Consider the following 10000-nt stretch of genomic DNA (forward strand, 5'->3'; position numbering starts at 1 on the left):
TGTTCAGCTACCAGAACGGGACTTGCTGTGCACATTCCCGCTCCACTCGAGACGGCAGACACCCGGGCTCTGGAGCTTGAATCGGACCTCTGTTAGACAACACAGGTGGACTTCTCGGCCTCACAAGAGAGCAATACGCCAGCGGGTGAACAGGAGAGTCGTGCCGACAAAACCCACTGACTTTTAAAACTGTCCGTCTGCCACTTGGGACAGAGAGAGGAACCTGACGAGCCTGAACACCAGCCTTGGCTGGACCGCTCGGGCCCTCCCATGTCGGACGCGAGTCGCCAAATCGATCGGAAGAGAGTACCGATTCCTCTCAAAAAGTCTGCGTGCCCGTTATTATAAAAGCAGCCCACCGGCCGCGGTGCCTTGCCCACAAACACACTTGGTGTCTGGGGTGATTCAGAGCCGCCGCGGCTCGAAAGTGTCAACCTGTTTTAAAGTCATCGCTATGCCGGCACAGGTGACTTTCAAGTTAAAGAGTTCTCTTTATTGGCTTTCAAAAAAATCTGCAAAGTGTCACAGAGATTTTGAGAACTCTTTTTTTCTTTATATTATTATAATATAATATAATGTGTATATGTTTTCGAAAGCATCCACCAGCAATCCATGGTGAGCCTCTCTCTGCTGGCAAGCTCCTCCTGCCTGAGCCCGACGCTGTCGAGGCTCAACACGATTTCAGACTGACAAAGAGTTCGAAAATTGCCGCCTGATGTAGCTTTAAATGCTGACAGGTGACTTCCGAGTGCTCTTGTAAAGGTCTCCGCTTTGAAATTGAGAGCCTTTTGCCAAGTGTCACTTTTTCAGGCACTCTTAAAGTGCACCTGGGCTGTCAGAGAAAGCTCTGAAAATCGTGTTCTCGAAAATCTCCGGGTACCCGACCAATCCCTAGGTGCCCGAATGACAAGTGTCAATTCGGCAGGACGGCCTCCCACCTCCGGCCGCAGATGCGTCACTAAATCCCGCAACGGGGGCTTTCTCATTTCGGCATAGGGGCTTCCGCGGCCAACTCATTAACCTGTGCTCGGACTTTTTGTGCCACAAGTGCAAGGGACCGTTTGCCGGCAGCTACTCGCACCCCCCCGCCCAGGGGGGGAATCCTCTGACCGGAGATCCGAAACGCCGGCCGAATCCATCCCCGTCGGACTTCCGAAGGGGTTCCCTCGACCGACTGACTTCCGAACTCCTTTCTGGGCTTAAACGGGTGGAATTCGGACCCTCTCGCAAGGGAGCCGAAGCCCGCCAGCCCCGGGAGGCCTCGGGGCCGCCGTTTTCAAGCCCGACCAAAAAACCCGAAAAATGGGGAAAAATGGGAAAAATTCCCACTCCCAAAAGGCTTAAAAGTCGGTTGGGCGGCAGCCCGGGTCGGTCTCTGCAGACCTGGAGGCGCTGGACACAAGTCTGGTAAACAGGCTAAGTCTCGACATGCCACCTCTTACTATCCTGCAGGTACCCCGCCAATCCCCCCGGAACCGGCTGGCAATTGGCGAATCAGCGGGACGAATTTGAATTCGTGACCGACTTTCTGACACCGAATCGCCGCAAACGCGTTTCGATTTTTCGGCTTCGGTACCTCCCATCAGACTTTGACTGGCCATATCTCCGGACTCACGTGTCGCAGCCGGGACCTTCAGGCACCGTTCGACGCGTCTACCCCTGCCCCGTCGAATGGCGCCCCTCGCGGTGTGGTCCGATTTCCGCATTTTGGTCAGATTTGCCTCCAAAATTTTCAGATTGAGTTGACGAATGCCCCCTACGGGGTAACCTCTTGCCCTTTCGGACCTGGTCCCTGTGACTTAATTTCCGCCTTTTGCTCAATCGTTTCCCCATTTATAATTAATTTTAAAAATCGGGTTACTCAGTTCTGGTTACCAGTTCCCTCTTCGGACTTAGTTTTTGGTTAATCATTTCCGGTTCACCAGTTCCCGTTTTGGACTTAGTCTCTGCGGGCCGTTTCTCATCTTTTGGTTCATCAGTTCCCCTCTTTTAATAATTTTTTGGCTGCTTTCGTTTGATCATTTCCCTGCCTTCTGGGTAACTTTTCCACCTTAGGACTTCATCGCCGCACATTGTTTTCGACTTCTGGTTGATCATTTCACCCCTTTTAATCATTTTTGTAACTTTTGGTTAACCATTTCACCCAGCTTCTGGTTAACCATTTCCCCTTTGGACTTAGTCTGTGAGCATTCTTTTGGGATTCTGGTTAACCATTTGCCAATTTTAAAAAATGTTGCCACTTTTGTTTAATGCTTTCTGGTCAACCTTTCCCTCTTTCAGACTTCACCGCGGCACATTGCTTCAGCCTCCTGGTTAATCATTTCACCCCTTTTAATCATTTTTGCAACTTTTGGTTAACCATTTCCCCCAGCTTCTGGTTAACCATTTCCCTTTGGGACTTGGTCTCTGAGCATTCTTTTGGGATTCTGGTTAACCATTTGCCACTTTTAAAAAATGTTGCCGCTTTTGTTTAATGCTTTCCCTGCTTTCTGGTCAACCTTTCCCTTTAGGACTTCACCGCGGCACATTGCTTTAGCCTCCTGGTTAATCATTTCACCCCTTTTAATCATTTTTGCAACTTTTGGTTAACCATTTCCCCCAGCTTCTGGTTAACCATTTCCCCTTTGGGACTTAGTCTCTGAGCATTCTTTTGGGATTCTGGTTAACCATTTGCCAATTATTTTAAATGTTGCCACTTTTGTTTAATGCTTTCTGGTCAACCTTTCCCTCTTTCAGACTTCACCGCGGCACATTGCTTTAGCCTCCTGGTTAATCATTTCACCCCTTTTAATCATTTTTGCAACTTTTGGTTAACCATTTCCCCCAGCTTCTGGTTAACCATTTCCCCTTTGGGACTTAGTCTCTGAGCATTCTTTTGGGATTCTGGTTAATCATTTGCCACTTTTTTAAAAATGTTGCCGCTTTTGTTTAATGCTTTCCCTGCTTTGTGGTCAACCTTTTCCCCTTTAGGACTTCACCGCGGCACATTGCTTCAGCCTCCTGGTTAATCATTTCACCCCTTTTAATCATTTTTGCAACTTTTGGTTAACCATTTCCCCCTGCTTCTGGTTAACCATTTCCCCTTTGGGACTTAGTCTCTGAGCATTCTTTTGGGATTCTGGTTAATCATTTGCCAATTTTTAAAAAATGTTGCCGCTTTTGTTTAATGCTTTCCCTGCTTTGTGGTCAACCTTTTCCCCTTTAGGACTTCACCGCGGCACATTGCTTCAGCCTCCTGGTTAATCATTTCACCCCTTTTAATCATTTTTGCAACTTTTGGTTAACCATTTCCCCCAGCTTCTGGTTAACCATTTCCCCTTTGGGACTTAGTCTCTGAGCATTCTTTGGGATTCTGGTTAACCATTTGCCACTTTTTAAAAAATGTTGCCGCTTTTGTTTAATCGTTTCCCTGCTTTCTGGTCAACCTTTTCCCTTTCAGACTTCATCGCCGAGCATTGTTGTCGACTTCTGGTTAATCATTTTTCCCCTTTAAATCTTTTTTTGCCACTTTTGGTTAACCATTTCACCCAGCTTCTGGTTAACCATTTGCCCCATTATACTGAATTTTTCCGCTTTGGTTTAATCATTTCCCTGCTTTCTTGTCAACCTTTTACCCTTTAGGACTTCACCGCGGCACATTGCTTCAGCCTCCTGGTTAATCATTTCTCCCCTTTTAATCCTTTTTCCCACTTTTGGTTCACCAGTTCACCCAGCTTCTGGTTCACCATTTCCCCTTTGGGACTTAAGTCTCTGAGCATTCTTTTGGGATTCTGGTTAACCATTTGCCACTTTTTAAAAATGTTGCCGCTTTTGTTTAATGCTTTCCCTGCTTTCTGGTCAACCTTTTCCCCTTTAGGACTTCACCGCGGCACATTGCTTTAGCCTCCTGGTTAATCATTTCACCCCTTTTAATCCTTTTTCCCACTTTGGGTTGGACAGTTCACCCAGCTACTGGTTAACCATTTCCCCTTTGGGACTTAAGTCTCTGAGCATTCTTTTGTGATTCTGGTTCACCATTTGTCCCTTTTTAAAAGATATTGCTGCTTTTGATTAAACCTTTCCCTGCTTTGCGGTCGACCTATTCCTCTTTCAGACTTCATCGCCGCACCTTGTTTTCGACATCTGGTTCAACATTTCTCCCCTTTTAATCCTTTTTCCCACTTTTGGTTAAGCAGTTCACCCAGCTTCTGGTTCACCATTTGCCCCTTTTTACTGAATTTTTCTGCTTTTGTTTAATCATTTCCCTGCTTTGCGGTCGACCTATTCCTCTTTCAGACTTCATCGCCGCGCATTGTTTTCGACATCTGGTTAAACATTTCTCCCCTTTTAATCCTTTTTCCCACTTTGGTTAAGCAGTTCACCCAACTTCTGGTTAACCATTTGCCCCTTCTTACTGAATTTTTCCGCTTTTGTTTAATCATTTCCCTGCTTTATGGTCAACCTTTTCCCTTTAGGACTTCGCCGCCGCACTTTGCTTTCGCCTTCTGGTTAATCATTTCACAACATTTTAATCCTTTTTCCCACTTTTGGTTAAACAGTTCACCCAGCTTCTGGTTAACCATTTGCCCTTTGGGACTTAAGTCTCTGAGCATTCTTTTGGGATTCTGGTTCACCATTTGTCCCTTTTTAAAAGATATTGCTGCTTCTGTTTAATCCTTTCCCTGCTTTGCGGTCAACCTTTTCCTCTTTCAGACTTCATCGCCGCGCATTGTTTTCGACATCTGGTTCAACATTTCTCCCCTTTTAATCCTCTTTCCCACTTTTGGTTAAGCAGTTCACCCAACTTCTGGTTCACCACTTGCCCCTTTTTACTGAATTTTTCTGCTTTTGTTTAATCATTTCCCTGCTTTCCGGTCAACCTTTCCCTCTTTCAGACTTAATCGCCGCACATTGTTGTCGACTTCTGGTTGATCAGTTCACCCCTTTTTTATCCTTTTTCCCACTTTGGGTTAAGCAGTTCACCAGCTACTGGTTAACCATTTCCCCTTTGGACTTAAGTCTCTGAGCATTCTTTTGGGATTCTGGTAAACCATTTGTCCCTTTTTAAAAAATGCTGCTGCTTTTGTTTAATGCTTGCCCTGCTTTGCGGTCGATCATTTCACCCTTTTAATCCATTTTTGCCACTTTGGGTTAAACAGTTCACACAACTTCTGGTTCACCATTTCACATTTTGGAACTTTTATTCCCACCATTACTTTGGGCTTCTGGTTCATCATTTCACGCTGTTTACAAATCTTTGCCGCTTCACTTTTAATCCACAAACCGGGGCTCGCTTTCGGGTGTTGGGGGGGGGGGGGGGGGTAGCGGGTTTGGGCCGGGCACTCCACATCCCGGTGTGCGACCGGGTTCGTTCTGGTACCGCTCGGTGCCCCTCGTCCTGCTCTTGCCGCGGAAGCAAACCAGACGACCGTCGGTCTCACGCCCGAGGGGAGAGGAGGCGGAAAGCGGTTTGCAGCCTTTCGCTGTACCTCCGGCGGGCAGCGCCGCACCTCCGAGTGCTCGGTACCGTTCGCTGCGCCTCGTCCGGCCGCACGCAGCGAGCCAAACCCGGAGGAAATCGGCCTGTGCCTTCTCGAGATATGGGCCTCCGGGTGGGACGGACAAACCGGGGCCCGAGCTCGCTTTCGGCGGCCCGGCACTCGACTTCCCGGTGTCCGAACGTGATCCTTCCGGTACCCTTCGGTGCCCCTTGCCCGACTCCAGCTCCCGTGCTGAAGCGGAGTCGGTCGGCCTGACGGCCGCCGAGTTAGCCAGCGGAAAGCGGTGCGCAGCCTTTCGCTTGCAGCTCCGGCGGGCAGCGCCGCACCTCCGGCTGCTCAGTGCCGTCCGCTGCTCCCCTTCCGGCTGCACGCAGCGAACCATACCCGGAGGAAATCGGCCTCGCCTTCCGGAGATATGGGCCTGCGAGTGGGACCAATAAATCGGTGCACATTTCCGGCTCGGTTTCCGGCCTCGGCACTATCAGTTCACGCCGTCCGACCGACGTCGTTCTGGCACGGTTCCGTTGCTCCTTGATCCGGTCCAGCCACGGTAATCAGCCGAAGATGGTGGGGGGGGGACACATTGCCCGCCGAGTTAGCCGGAGGAAATCGGCCTCGGACTTCCTCAGATATCAGCCTCCGGGTGGGACAGACAAACCGGGGACCCGAGCACGCTTTCGGCGGCCCGCTGGTCGACTTCCCGGTGTGCGACCGGGTTCGTTCCGGTACCGTTCGCTGCCCCTCGTCCTGCTCTAGCCGCGGAGACAAACCCGACGACCGTCGGTCTCACGCCCGCGGAGGGAGGTGGCGGAAAGTGGTTTGCAGCCTTTCGCTGTACCTCCGGCGGGCAGCGCCCGACCTCCGAGTGCTCGGTACCGTCCGCTGCGCCTGGTCCTGCCGCACACAACGAGCCATACCCGGTGGAAATCGGCCTGTGCCTTCCAGAGATATGGGCCTCCGGGTGGGACGGACAAACCGGGGCCCCGTGCTCGCTTTCGGCGGCCCGCTAGTCGACTTCCCGGTGTGCGACCGGGTTCCTTCCGGTACCGTTCGCTGCCCTCGTCCTGCTCTAGCCGCGGAAACAAACCCGACGACCGTCGGTCTCACGCCCGCGGAGGGAGGCGGCGGAAAGTGGTTTGCAGCCTTTCGCTGTACCTCCGGCGGGCAGCGCCCGACCTCCGAGTGCTCGGTACCGTCCGCTGCGCCTGGTCCGGCCGCACGCAACGAGCCATACCCGGAGGAAATCGGCCTGTGCCTTCCGGAGATATGGGCCTCCGGGTGGGACGGACAAACCGGGGCCCCGAGCGGTGGCACCCTGCTCGCTTTCGGCGGCCCGGCACTCGACTTCCCGGTGTGCGAACGTCATCGTTCCGGTACCCTTCGGTGCCCCTTGCCCCACTCTAGCTCCGGTGCTAAAGCGGAGTCGGTCGGTCTCACGGACGCCGAGTTAGCAGGCGGAAAGGGGTGCGCAGCCTTTCGCTGTCACTCCGGCGGGCAGCACCGCACCTCCGAGTGCTCGGTACCGAACGCTGCGCCTCCTCCTGCCGCACGCAACGAGCCATACCCGGAGGAAATCGGCCTCGGCGTTCCGGAGTTATCCGCCTCCGAGTGGGCCTGACCAAGCGGGGTGAACTGGAAATCATTAACCAACGTACTTCCATGTTTTCACCCGCAGAGGGCAGCACTCTCTTCTCCGTTTTAAACTGGGCCGACCCGGCTCCGTTTCGAGACCCGGCACTCGACTTCCCGGTGTGCGACCGGGTTCGTTCCGGTACCGTTCGCTGCCCCTCGTCCTGCTCTAGCCGCGGAACTAAACCCGACGACCGTCGGTCTCACGCCCGCGGAGGGAGGCGGCGGAAAGTGGTTTGCAGCCTTTCGCTGTACCTCCGGCGGGCAGCGCCCGACCTCCGAGTGCTCGGTACCGTCCGCTGCGCCTGGTCCGGCCGCACACAACGAGCCATACCCGGAGGAAATCGGCCTGTGCCTTCCGGAGATATGGGCCTCCGGGTGGGACGGACAAACCGGGGCCCCGAGCGGTGGCACCCTGCTCGCTTTCGGCGGCCCGGCACTCGACTTCCCGGTGTGCGAACGTCATCGTTCCGGTACCCTTCGGTGCCCCTTGCCCCACTCTAGCTCCGGTGCTAAAGCGGAGTCGGTCGGTCTCACGGACGCCGAGTTAGCAGGCGGAAAGGGGTGCGCAGCCTTTCGCTGTCACTCCGGCGGGCAGCACCGCACCTCCGAGTGCTCGGTACCGAACGCTGCGCCTCCTCCTGCCGCACGCAACGAGCCATACCCGGAGGAAATCGGCCTCGGCGTTCCGGAGTTATCCGCCTCCGAGTGGGCCTGACCAAGCGGGGTGAACTGGAAATCATTAACCAACGTACTTCCATGTTTTCACCCGCAGAGGGCAGCACTCTCTTCTCCGTTTTAAACTGGGCCGACCCGGCTCCGTTTCGAGACCCGGCACTCGACTTCCCGGTGTGCGACCGGGTTCGTTCCGGTACCGTTCGCTGCCCCTCGTCCTGCTCTAGCCGCGGAACTAAACCCGACGACCGTCGGTCTCACGCCCGCGGAGGGAGGCGGCGGAAAGTGGTTTGCAGCCTTTCGCTGTACCTCCGGCGGGCAGCGCCCGACCTCCGAGTGCTCGGTACCGTCCGCTGCGCCTGGTCCGGCCGCACACAACGAGCCATACCCGGTGGAAATCGGCCTGTGCCTTCCGGAGATATGGGCCTCCGGGTGGGACGGACAAACCGGGGCCCCGAGCTCGCTTTCGGCGGCCCGCTAGTCGACTTCCCGGTGTGCGAACGTCATCCTTCCGGTACTCAACCGTGCCCCTTGCCCCACTCTAGCTCCGGCGGTAAAGCGGAGTCGGTCGGTCTCACGGACGCCGAGTTAGCAGGCGGAAAGCGGTGCGCAGCCTTTCGCTGTCACTCCGGCGGGCAGCATCGCACCTCCCAGTGCTCGGTACCGTCCGCTGCGCCTGGTCCGGCCGCACACAACGAGCCATACCCGGAGGAAATCGGCCTGTGCCTTCCGGAGATATGGGCCTCCGGGTGGGACGGACAAACCGGGGCCCCGAGCGGTGGCACCCTGCTCGCTTTCAGCGGCCCGTCACTCGACTTCCCGGTATGCGAACGTGATCGTTCCGGTACCCTTCGGTGCCCCTTGCCCCACTCTAGCTCCGGTGCTAAAGCGGAGTCGGTCGGTCTCACGGACGCCGAGTTACCAGGCGGAAAGCGGTGCGCAGCCTTTCGCTGTCACTCCGGCGGGCAGCACCGCATCTCCGAGTGCTCGGTACCGTACGCTGCGCCGCCTCCTGCCGCACGCAACGAGCCATACCCGGAGGAAATCGGCCTCGGCGTTCCGGAGTTATCCGCCTCCGAGTGGGCCTGACCAAGCGGGGTGAACTGGAAATCATTAACCAACGTACTTCCAGGTTTTCACCCGCAGAGGGCAGCACTCTATTCTCCGTTTTAAATTGGGCCGACCCGGCTCCGTTTCGAGACCCGGCACTCGACTTCCCGGTGTGCGAACGTGATCGTTCCGGTACCCAACCGTGCCCCTTGCCCCACTCTAGCTCCGGCGGTAAAGCGAAGTCGGTCGGTCTCACGGACGCCGAGTTAGCAGGCGGAAAGCGGTGCGCAGCCTTTCGCTGTCACTCCGGCGGGCAGCATCGCACCTCCCAGTGCTCGGTACCGTACGCTGCGCCTCCTCCTGCCGCACGCAACGAGCCATACCCGGAGGAAATCGGCCTCGGCCTTCCTGAGATATCAGCCTCCGAGTGGGCCCGAAGAGTCGGTGGCACCCTGCTCGCTTTCAGCGGCCCGGCACTCGACTTCCCCGTGTGCGAACGTCATCCTTCCGGTACTCAACCGTGCCCCTTGCCCCACTCTAGCTCCGGCGATAAAGCGGAGTCGGTCGGTCTCACGGACGCCGAGTTACCAGGCGGAAAGCGGTGCGCAGCCTTTCGCTGTCACTCCGGCGGGCAGCACCGCACCTCCCAGTGCTCGGTACCGTACGCTGCGCCTCCTCCTGCCGCACGCAACGAGCCATACCCGGAGGAAATCGGCCTCGGCCTTCCTGAGATATCAGCCTCCAAACGGGCGTCACAAATCAGGGCACATGGTCAGCTGCAAAGCAGCGTCATTACAACCTCTCACTGCACCCCACACGACATTCGCTTGCCTGCCTGCCGCTGCCTACTCTCACCAGCGAAACAAAGTCAGGATAACACCCCAATGCAAGCAGCTCCCTTCCGGCCAACCAACCCACACCAATCCCCTTGCCTGCCTCCCACAAATTCCACCAGCCAGGCAAAGTCAAAATCAACCCACAATAAACGCACTCCACAACGGCCATCGACCGCTATACACCCCCTTGGGCGACTATTAAGCCCGAGAACACTAACTGTAACCAACCGCAGTGAAAAGTTGAAGTGGCAACTCATTAACCAAATTTATATTTGGCAACTGATTAACCAACTTTACATTTGGCAACTCATTAACCAACTGCATTGGTGA

This window comes from Heptranchias perlo, unplaced genomic scaffold (genome assembly GCF_035084215.1).
Source record: "Heptranchias perlo isolate sHepPer1 unplaced genomic scaffold, sHepPer1.hap1 HAP1_SCAFFOLD_1219, whole genome shotgun sequence".
NCBI classification, from domain to species: Eukaryota; Metazoa; Chordata; class Chondrichthyes; order Hexanchiformes; family Hexanchidae; genus Heptranchias; species Heptranchias perlo.